General features: G+C 42.5%; 1 protein-coding gene and 2 non-coding genes across 4 annotated transcripts in view; 2 read left to right on the forward strand and 1 right to left on the reverse strand.

Annotated features, from left to right (window-relative positions):
• Nucleotides 1-11,003, reverse strand: part of tmtc4 (transmembrane O-mannosyltransferase targeting cadherins 4) — a 50,899-nt gene that overhangs the window by 39,399 nt on the left and 497 nt on the right. Inside the window, exon 1 of one of the 2 annotated variants that reach the window (XM_059970512.1) lies at nt 3,614-3,645. The exons of the other annotated variant lie outside the window; for it this stretch is intronic. The gene's annotated coding sequence lies outside the window, so the exon portion shown is untranslated. Of the gene's footprint in view, nt 1-3,613; nt 3,646-11,003 lie in introns of those variants that run through there. 2 annotated transcript variants of the gene reach the window in all.
• trnad-guc (transfer RNA aspartic acid (anticodon GUC)) lies at nt 2,661-2,732 on the forward strand. The gene has a single exon. It is a non-coding gene; the product is annotated as a tRNA-Asp (tRNA).
• On the forward strand, nt 2,776-2,847 carry trnad-guc (transfer RNA aspartic acid (anticodon GUC)). The gene has a single exon. It is a non-coding gene; the product is annotated as a tRNA-Asp (tRNA).

An 11,003-nucleotide genomic window follows, 5' to 3' on the forward strand; every position in this document is an offset into this window, starting at 1 on the left:
AAGGTAGGCAGAGGAGCTGGCATGGCTCTGCTGGTGAAGAATGGCATCAAATCAGAAGAAAGATGTGACATAGGATTGGAAGATGAATCCTTGTGGATTGAGTTAAACTGCAAAGGTAAAAGGATCCTGATGGCAGTTATGTACAGGCCTCCCAACGGTAGGTGGCATGTGGACCATAGATTACAATGGGCAATAGAAAAGGCGTGTCAAAAGGACAATGTTATGGTTTGTTGTTGAGACTACCAGGGGATCAGATATACTGGATTGGGTGTTATGTAATAAACCGGAAGTGATTAGGCAGCTGAAGGTAAAAGAACCCTTAGGAACCAGTGACCACAATACAATTGAGTTCAACTTGAAATCTGATAGAGAGAAAATAAAGTCTGATGTAGCAGGATTTCAGTGGAGTAAGGGAAGTTACAGTGGTATGAGAGGGGAGTTGACCAAAGTAAACTGGAAGGAAATGCTGGCAGGGATGACAGCAGAGGAGCAATAGCAGAGTTTCTGGGAAAAAGGTTTGGGAAGTTTTTAAAAACCTACAGAGAGCATCTGAAAGAATCTTTAGGAGGGAAAAGATGAAATATGAAAGCAAGCTAGCAAACAATATCAAAGTGGATAGTAAAAGCCTTTCCAAGTATGTAAAAAATAGAGAGATGAGAGTGGATATAGGATCACTAAAAATGGTTCCGGAGAAGTAATAATGGCAGACAAGGAGATATTAAGTATATTGCATCAGTTTTCACTGTGGAAGAAACAAGCAAAGAGTCAATGAATGGTGTGAGGGAAGAGAAGTGAGTGCAGTTACTATCACAAGTGAAAAGGTGCTCAAAAAGCTGAAAGACTTAATAGTACATAAGTCACCTAGGCCAGATGAACTGCACCCTGGGGTTCTGAAAGAGGTAATGGTAGAGATTGTGGAGGCATTAGTAATGATCTTTCAAAAAACATTGGACTTCGGCATGGTGTCAGGGGGCTGGAAAATTGCAAATGTCACTTCACTCCTTAAGAAAGGAGGAAGGTAGCAGAAAGTAAATTATAGATCAGTTAGTCTGATCTCAGTGATTGGGAAGATGTTGGAGTCAATTGTTAAGGATGAAGTTATGGATTACCTGGCAATACAGGACAAGATAGAACATAGTCAGCATGATTTCCTTAAGGGAAAGTCTTGCCTGACAAACCTGTTTGAAGTTCTTTCAGGAGATTACAAGTAGGATAGATAAATGGGATGCAGAGGATGTTGTACATTTGGACTTTCAGAAGGCCTTTGACAAGGTGCCACTCCTGAGGCTGCTTACCAAGTTAAGAACCCATGGTATTACAGGAAAGTTACTGGCATGGTTAGAGAATTGGCTGATTGGTAGAAGGCTGCAAGTGGGAATAAAAGGATACTTCTCTGGTTGGCTGCCAATGACTAGTGGGCCACAGGTGTTGATGTTGGGACCGCTTCTTTTTATGCTGCATATCAATGATTTAGATGATGGAATAGATGGCTTTATTGCCAAGTTTGCAGATGTTATGAAGATTGGTGGCGGGGCAGGTAGTGTTGTGGGAACAGGTAGGATGCAGGTCTTAAATTAGGAGAATGGGCAAGAGAGTGTCAAATGAAATACAATGTTGGAAAATGCATGGTCATGCACTTTGGTAGTACAAATAAATGTGCAGACTATTTTCTAAATGGGGAGAAAATCCAAAAATCTGAGATTCAAAGGGACTTTGGAGTCCCTGTGTAGAACACCCTAAAGGTTAACTTGAGTCAGTGGTGCGGAAGGCAAATGCCATGTTAGCATTCATTTCAAGAGCTCTTGAATACAAGAGCAAGGTTGTGATGCTGAGGCTTTAAAAGGCACTGGTGAGGCCTCACCTTGGGTATTGTGAACAGTTTTGGGCCCCTCATCTAAGAAAAGATGTGCTGGCATTGGAGAGGGACCAGAGGAGGTTCACAAGGATGATTCTGGGAATGAAAGAGTTATCATATGAGCAACATTTGATAGCTCTGGTTCTGTTCTCACTGGAATTTAGAAGGGTGAGGGGGGAACCTCATTGAAACCTTTTGAATGTTGAAGAGCCTCGAAAGAGTAGATGTGGAAAGGATGGGGGAGTTTAGGACAAGATGGCAAAGCCTCAGGATAGAGGAGCGTCTATTTAGAACAGAGATGTGGAGAAATTTCTTTAGCCAGAAGGTGATGAATTTATGGAATTTGTTACCACGTGCTGCAGTGGAGGCCAGGTTGCGGGTGTATTTAAGGCAGAGCTAGACAGGTTCTGGATTGGCCACGGTATCAAAGGTTACAGGGAAAAGGCTGGGGAGTTGGGCTGAGGAGGGGAAAAAGGATCAACCATGATTGAATGGTGGAGCAGACTCGATGGGTCTACTGGCCTAATCCTGCTTCTATGCCTAATGATCTTATGGAAAAGTAATAGTTAAATTTCACCCAGTTGAGGAGTGTAATGGAATAACAAAAGTCTTTTTGTAAATGATTGCAAATTCGCGTATCAATTTAAATAAATGAAATTTAAAAAAAAACACATCTGAATGAAATGATATAGATTCTTTGGCGATTTAACCTTTGGAGTGGCTGGTTGGTTGAATTAACCACATGCACTGAAAGCTGACGTGCGTAACCTGATAAGCAGTACGGAGGATGCCTGAGCATGGCGAGTCCTCGGTAGTATAGTGGTTAGTATCCCCGCCTGTCACGCGGGAGACCGGGGTTCAATTCCCCGCCGGGGAGGCTTCTGCTTTTCTTTTCCCCCCCTCAAACGGAGGATGCCGAGTCCTCGGTAGTATAGTGGTTAGTATCCCCGCCTGTCACGCGGGAGACCGGGGTTCAATTCCCCGCCGGGGAGGCCTGCCTCTGCTTTTCTTCAAACAAATCGTCTTCACCCTCATTACACTACTTAGTTCAAAATACAACTTTTGAAATATTTCAAATATAAGTTAATATATATGTTTTTTTAAAAAAAAATCAGATGCCGTTATAATGGGAAAAGCCCACACTTTCTGGTTCAAAGGTTCAATTTCATGTCCGAGAAATGGATACAATATGCATCTTTTCCTTCGCAAAACATCCACGAAAACAGGGGAGCGCCCCAAAGAATGAACGACAGTTAGAACCCCAAAGTCCCCCCCCACCCCCACCGGCAAAACACAGTTGCAATTCTCTTTGGGGTTTTTACAGTTTTTAAAAGAACCTTTGTACTAGAAAGAAGCTTTGATGTAATTCCGCATCTCTGCATTCGTCGACACTTTGCATGCGAACCCGATTACCAGGCGCTGATAACTTCAAACGACTTTCGGAACCGTCATTCAAGTGTAAATTGTTAAGATTTTAGAATCGTTTACCTCAGAGAGTAATTTATAATAATTATTTCAGTAGTTAAATATGTCTAAAGAATAAGGCAACATTCTAGATATAATTTTCAATGTATTTTGTTTTACATCCTGCTGAGGATCCCTCAGGAACAGCTTCTTCCCCTCTGCCATATGATTCCTAAACGGACATTGATCCCATGAACACTACCTCACTTTTTAAAAAAATAGATTTCTGTTTTGGCACAATTTTAATCTATCCAATATACATAGATCTACTTACTGTGTAATTCATTTACTTACTTGCTTATATATTTTTTTCTCTTTCCACGTTACCATATGTTGAACCGCAGCTGCTAAGTTAACAAATTGCACGACGCATGTCGGTGATAATAAACCTCATTCTGATTCATTTAACTATATAACACCACAAGGGAGACAATTATGCCGTAGTGCAACGAGCTTCTACTAAGAATCAATGTAAAAAAAACAGTAAATATAACAAAAAAAGTTTTACAATGCAAAAGTGCACAATTTCATGAAGCCTTTATTTTTCCCACGAACTCGTTCAGCCCCAAATTGCTTTGCAATACTTGCTAACTCCCACCAGGAGGCAGACCCGTACAGAGCAACATTGGCCAATTTGCTTAAATAAAAACGAATCCTTATTTTTAACCTTCAAAAATTGAATAGCACAAATGTCAGCAAAAGCAAAATCTTCAACTTCCTTAATACTTGCAACATTTTCTGTTACAATTTTGGAAATGATGGCATATTCATTCTTTGATCACCCTCATTTTGACAATAAACTTAGTATTTATAGAGCTTGTAAATATAAGAAATTCTGCAGATGCTGAAAATCCAGAGCAACACACACAAAATTCTGGAGGACCTCAGCAGGCCAGGCAGCATCTATGGAAATGAATAAACAGTCGATGTTTCGAGCAGAGGACCTTCTTCAGGGCTGGAAATGAAGGGGAAGATACCAGAATAAAAAGGTGGGGTAAGTGGGAAGGAGGATAGCCGTAAGGTGATAGGTAAAGCTAGGCGGGTAGGAAAAGTAAAGGGCTGGAGATGAAGGCATCTGATAGTAGAGGAGAGTGGACCATAGGAGAAAGAGAAGGAGGAGGAGACCCAGAGGAAACTGACAGGCAGGCGAGAAGGCGTAAGAGTAGGGAACAGAAGAAGAGGGGAGGGAGGGAATTTTTTTGACCTGGAATAAGAATTCGACATTCATGCCATCAGGTTGGAGGCTACCTAGACAGAATATCAGGTGTTGCTCCTCCACCCTGAGGATGTCCTTATTCACCACGGTGCAAGACGAGGCCTTGGACCGACGTGTCAGAACGGGAATGAGAATTGGAATTGAAGTTCACTTTTGGTGGATGGAGCAGAGGTGCTCATCAAAGCAGTCCCACTATATACGTTGGGTCTCACCGATGAAGACGAGGCTGCATCGGGAGCACCGGACACAACAGAAGGACCCCAGCAGGTGAAGTGTTGCCTCAGTTGGAAGGATTTGGGGTCCTAAATGGAGGTGGGGGAGGAGATGAATGGGCAGATGGAGCTTGTAGGGATGAGTGCCGGGACGGAGATTAGTGGGGAGGCTTAAATGGACAGGAATCATGTAGGGAGTGATCCCTATAGAAAGTGGGGGTGGGGGGGGTAAACATATGTTTGTTGGTAGGATCCCTTTGGAATTGGCGGAAGCTGCTGAGAAAGATATGTTGGATGTGGAGGCTCATGGGATGGTAGGCTGAGTTGTGTGCAGTTTTGCCACACTTCCTACAAAGATCAAACTTCTAAAGTAAGCCAAAAGGCACAGACCTCAGGGAATATGCCTCATCTGCCATCGCCTACATCAGCAAGTGTGTGGGTGATGTTAGTATCTCAAAAATGGTCATGTCCTGGCCCAGACGGAAGCCCTGGCTGAACACCGAGATGCACTCCCTACTAAAAAGCTGGGATGCTGCCTTCAAGCACAGTGACAGAACAGTTCTCCGAGCAGCCGGGGAAACCTCATCTCAGGCATGGAGAATGCAAAGACTGCCTGCACACACAAACTTTGGGAACACCTCACCTGTCTGATAACAGACCCCTGTGTAGGTGGCATGCATCAAGAGCATCACTGACTATGCAAGGAAAAATAGGGCGGACTGCAACAGTGAGGCCTCCCTTTCCTGATGCTCTAAACATCTTTCATGCACGCTTCGAGGCATGCAAGACAACGTCAGCTACGAAAGCTACCCCCTCCCAGGTGAGAAGCTCAATTCTGACGTCTTCATGGATATCTTCAGTGCTTCACTCATCCAGGCTGCTGTCCTTGCATGCTTCAAATCAGCCACTGTCACCACTGTACACTGTACACTCTACATCTTCGGAACCGAATAACTACTGCCTAGTGGCACTAATGCCTATCATTATGAAGTGCTTTGAACGGCTCATAATGGCACATGTTATTACGTTTTGTAGCCCGGGGTGGCGTGTGTCCTTTGTTTTTACTTCCAGTGAGGTGCAGACATTTGATGTGGTGGAGTAATCTATTTATTTAGAGTAACAGCCTGGAATTGGCCCTTCCAGCTGCACCAACAAACAACCCGATTTACCCCTGATTTAACCCTAACATAATCACTGGGCAATTTACACCGACCAATTAACCTTCTAACTGGACAGTGGGAGGAAGCTGGAGGAAAACCCGTGCATTCCACGGGGAGGACCGACAGACTCCTCACAGATGATGTCAGAATTGAGCTTCGAGCTCCAGTGCCCTGGGTTGTAACAGCTTCACACTAACTGCTATGCTGCTGTGGCATCACCCAGTACCTTTCTTAATTAACTTGCAGTTAATTACAAATAGGATTACAACTAGGATTAGGATTCCAAATACCTGGGGATACCAATGGACAATAAACTGGACTGGTCAAAGAACACTGAGGCTGTCTACAAGAAGTGTCAGAGGTTCTTTAACATCTGCCGGATGGTGCTCAGGATGTTCTACGAGTCTGTGGTGGCCAGTGCTATCATGTTTGCTGTTGTGTGCTGGGGCAGCAGGCTGAGGGTAGCAGACACCAACAGAATCAACAAACTCATTCGTAAGGCCAGTGATGTTGTGGGGGTGGAACTGGACTCTCTGCCGGTGGTATCTGAAAAGAGGATGCTGTCCAAGTTGCATGCCATCTTGGACAATGACTCCCATCCACACCATAATATATTGGTTAGGCACAGGAGTACATTCAGCCAGAGACTCATTCCACCGAGATGTAACACTGAGCGGCATAGGAAGTCATTCCTACCTGTGGCCATCAAACTTTACAACTCCTCCCTCGGAGTGTCAGACACCCTGAGCCAATAGGCTGGTCCCGGACTTACTTCCACTTGGCATGATTAACTTATTATTATTTAATTATTTATGGTTTTATATTGCTATATTTCTTCACAATTCTTGATTGGTGTGGCTGTAACGAAACCCAATTTCCCTCGGGAACAATAAAGTATGTCTGTCTGTCTGTTGACTCTGTTGCAGGGGATGTGGCATGAAAATGATAGATGGATCTCCAATCAGGTTGTAGTTGACTCGGCCAATCACAATCCTGTAATGTTGGCCCTTCTGTTTTTACCACAAACAAGCCTAATGTGGCTTGTTGGTTGTTTTATTTCACTGTTATGAATGTAATTCCCACACGAGTTATCTTTTCTTCATTATAAGTTCTAAGTTGGACATCTGCAGGCTTCAGTTCAGTATCTTTGAAATGGCATTCAAACTCATTTTGTGCAACGACTGTAACAGCCACTGTAACATCAATGACTGTAGTGTCCACTTCCATTTCAGTTAATTTGCCATTCACTTCTGGTGTAAGCCATATTGCTTGTCTGTTGTTAGTTTTCACATTGTAAATCTCAAGGCTAGTCAGTCCTGTGTCACTCTTATCATTAACAGATTTTCCATCAACAGCATGCAGATTAGTGCTCTTTCTGAAACTCCAACTGGACTTTTAATCTTTTTCTCTTCCCTGTGCAGTCCATTTATTTTTGTCTGCCTGACATGTATGCATTCTGCTTTGTTGCATTTGCTACAGGTTTTGCCTTTAAACCTGAATTGGTCTGGTGGATGAGAGCCCTGCCACAACAGTAACACAATTTGTTTGGACAGACAAGTTTCTGTTTAGACATTGTAATTTTGTTCACGCACACTTCTATTCCTGACTGCACTCAATTGTGTCTCTGGCTTAAGTCCATTGACATAGCATTTTCAACTACTCTTTTAAATGTGAGTTGTGAGTTGTGTTCCAATTAGGAGCCATATTTTAAAAAAAAACTGCTTTCTTGTAAGATTCCACAAACTAAACTGTCTCTTGGTGCATCATTAAGCCCTTTACTAAACTGGCAATGTGTGAATAATTTCTTCAGTTCAGCCACATATGTTGAAACGGATTCCCTTTCCTTTTGATTCTGCTTCTGAAACCTAAAGCAGTCTGAAATCAACAATAGTTTTGGTTCTAAACATTCCTGCATTAATTTAATGATATCAACAAAGCTCATTTTGACTGATTTGATTGGAGCAATTAAACTTATAAGCAAATTGTATGCTTTTCCACCTATTACACTCTGCAAAACTGACACTTGCTTTGCATTTGCATCAAAATACTGTTCAGCTTGTTTAGCATGCAATATCAGTTAGCTATTGTGCAATCAAACACATCTATATTTCTGATGTAGCCAGCCATTTCTGCTTGCTTGCTTATTTATTAATTGATTAATAGATCTATTTATTTATTTATTATTATCACCCGGTACTCAATTTTCTATGAACCATGAATTCCGTCCATCTTCTGCATATATTTTTTTTAACTCAACCATCTCTCTCCCTCTTCTGAAGAGACATGTGCTGTGCTTTTCCTTAACTTGAACATCCTGCTGCACTTCAACAAGTCTCGGGTTCATTTTACAACCTATTCATCACCATTGCTATGTTTTGCAATTCCAAAACTAATTAAAAGAAAACATGGGAGCTTGGGGATAACATGTGTTCTTCATTTTTACTTTTAGTGACGTGCGTATAAATGACTAGTTGGGCAATGACTTACACTATTTACATATATTTACGCATAACTGGTAATGAATTATGTAAACAACAAAGAATGTTTAATCAAACAATATATTTAGAATATTACTGAAATATTAAATACACAACACATATCATAAACTCCTTTCCTGCCACATTGGACACTCACCAACATACTTACTGAAAGAACTGCTCTACAACAGATGTGAGAGCATCTGTCATTCACTTGGCTCTGACACAGATAGAAAACAAGGACACATGTTAGAATGCTGTTTCTGGATTTCCGTTCAGCATTCAATTCTGTTGTGCCACAGAATGAGCTTCTACTCCTCAGTCTAAACACACCACTGTGCATCTGGGTGTTGGATCTCCGAACCAACAGACCTCAGATAGTCAGGATGCATGACCGATCCTCCCTCCCTATCATCCTCAACACGGATGCTCCCAGGGCTGTGTGCTGAGCCCACTGCTGTACACTCTGCTCACACATGTCTGCACAGCCAAACACCCGAGTAATCACATTGTCAAGTTCTGCAAATGACTCGTCAGTCCTGGGGCTCATCACCAACAGCAGTGAGATGGCCTGCAGAGAGAAGGTGGAAGAACAAGACTAAGGAGATGGTTACTGACGTCAGCAGAACTTGCACCCTTCACACAGAGCAGAGCAGGGGTAACTACAAGCAGTTTTAGAACCCTGGGAGTGCACATCACACACGCAACCTCTCATGGTTGCAGAACATATCCAACACGTCAAGAAAACTCATCAACTCCTCAGCTTTCCGAGGAGGCTGAAGAGAGCTGGACTTTGTACACCCATACTCATGTCACTTGCAGATGCAGAGGAGCGAGCATTCTGACTAGCTGCATCACTACACGGCACAGAAGCTGTACTGCGGTGGACAGTAAGTCTCTACAACGCGTAGTCAAAACTGCCTATTGTGTCACTGGCACCAGCCTACCCACCATCAAGGGCCTATATGCAGAAAGGTGCCAGAAAAAAGTCAGTAACATCATGAAGGGTCCCATGCACCCTGCTCATGGACTGTTTGTCCCACTTCCATCAGGGAGGAGGCTACGTAGCATCCACACCAGGACCACCAAACCCAAAAACAGTTACTTTCCCCAAGCAGTAAGACTAATCAATGCCTCCAACCACTAACTCTGCCACCACTTCAGTATTTCCCATCAGTTACCTGGTGGTGTCACTTTAAGGACACGTAGTCAATCAACGTATATGAGCTATCTTATGTATTTATATTTATGGTTAAATTTATTATTATTATTGTGTTTTTTTACCTTTTGTATTTTTTGTGCTGCATTGGATCTGGAGAAACAATTATTTCATTCTACTTTCGCTTGTGCTCAGGAAATGGCATTAAACAACCTCGAATCTTGAAAATTCCGCTGGTACTAAAGAAGTCAGCCAGAGACATGAAACAGTGCTAGTGTTTCAAGGGTGATGGCTTTTCACCAGGTTGTTATCAGTTTATAATTGTCATATGTACCAAAAAAAAACCCGTTCAAAGCTTTTCTTTATGTGCCATTCAGACAGATCATTCCAAATACAAGTACATAAATATTGAGGTAGTAAACCGGGATGTAGAATGCAGGATTTAAACACAAGAGATTCTGCAGATGCTGGATATCTAGAGTAACACACACAGTATGCAAAATATAGAGTTACACTTACAGAGAAAGTGCAGTGCAGGCAGATGAGTAAAATACAAGGGCTACAACAAGGTAGATTGAGAGAGCAAGAGTTCATCTTTTAGTATATCAGTGGCTTGAAATAGACATACAAAGATAAAGTGCAAAGTAAATTTTATTATCAAAGTACATATATGTCACCATATGTGATCCTGAGACTCATTTTTCTTGTGGGCATTCACAGTAAATAGAAGAAACACAACAGAATCGATGTAAGACCAACAGTACGAACAATTACCAATATGCAAAGGACAACAAGCTGAGGAAATACAAAATGAGCGAAAAAAAATCAATGAATATCAAGCGCACGATGAAGAGTCATGGGAACTGTCCAGTGATCGGACGAGTGAAGTTGAGTGAAATCATCCTCTCTAGTTCAAAAGCCTGATGGTTGAGAGGTAATAACTGTGGTGTGGGTCCTGATGGCAGCAGTGAGAAGAAAGCATGACCTGGGTGGTGGGGTTCCTTGATGATGGACACTGCTTTCCCGTGACAGCACTCTGTGTAGACGTGTTCAGTGATGGGGAGGGGTGGATTTACCGCGATGGACTGGGCTGTATGCTCACTGTATTTTTTTGTAGACTTTGCCATTCAAGGGCATTGGTGTTTCCCTATCAGGTCGTGATGCAACCAGTCAATACACACACCTACAGCAGTTCGTCAACATTTTAGGAGGGAAACAGGCCCTTTAGCTCATGAAGTCTGTGCTGACTATTAGCAGCCATTTTATTCACTAATCTTATCCTAACACACTTCATTCTTTTGATGTTAGCATCAATTCCCTGAATTCTATAACGACATATCAGAGGCAACTTACAGTGACCAATTAACCTGCCAACCGGAATGGTTTAGTTTGGGGTGTGGCTGGAAACTGGAGCGGTCAAAGGAAACCCATATGGTCACAGGAAGGGCATGCAGACTCCA

This window comes from Hypanus sabinus, chromosome 5 (assembly GCF_030144855.1).
Source record: "Hypanus sabinus isolate sHypSab1 chromosome 5, sHypSab1.hap1, whole genome shotgun sequence".
NCBI lineage: Eukaryota > Metazoa > Chordata > Chondrichthyes > Myliobatiformes > Dasyatidae > Hypanus > Hypanus sabinus.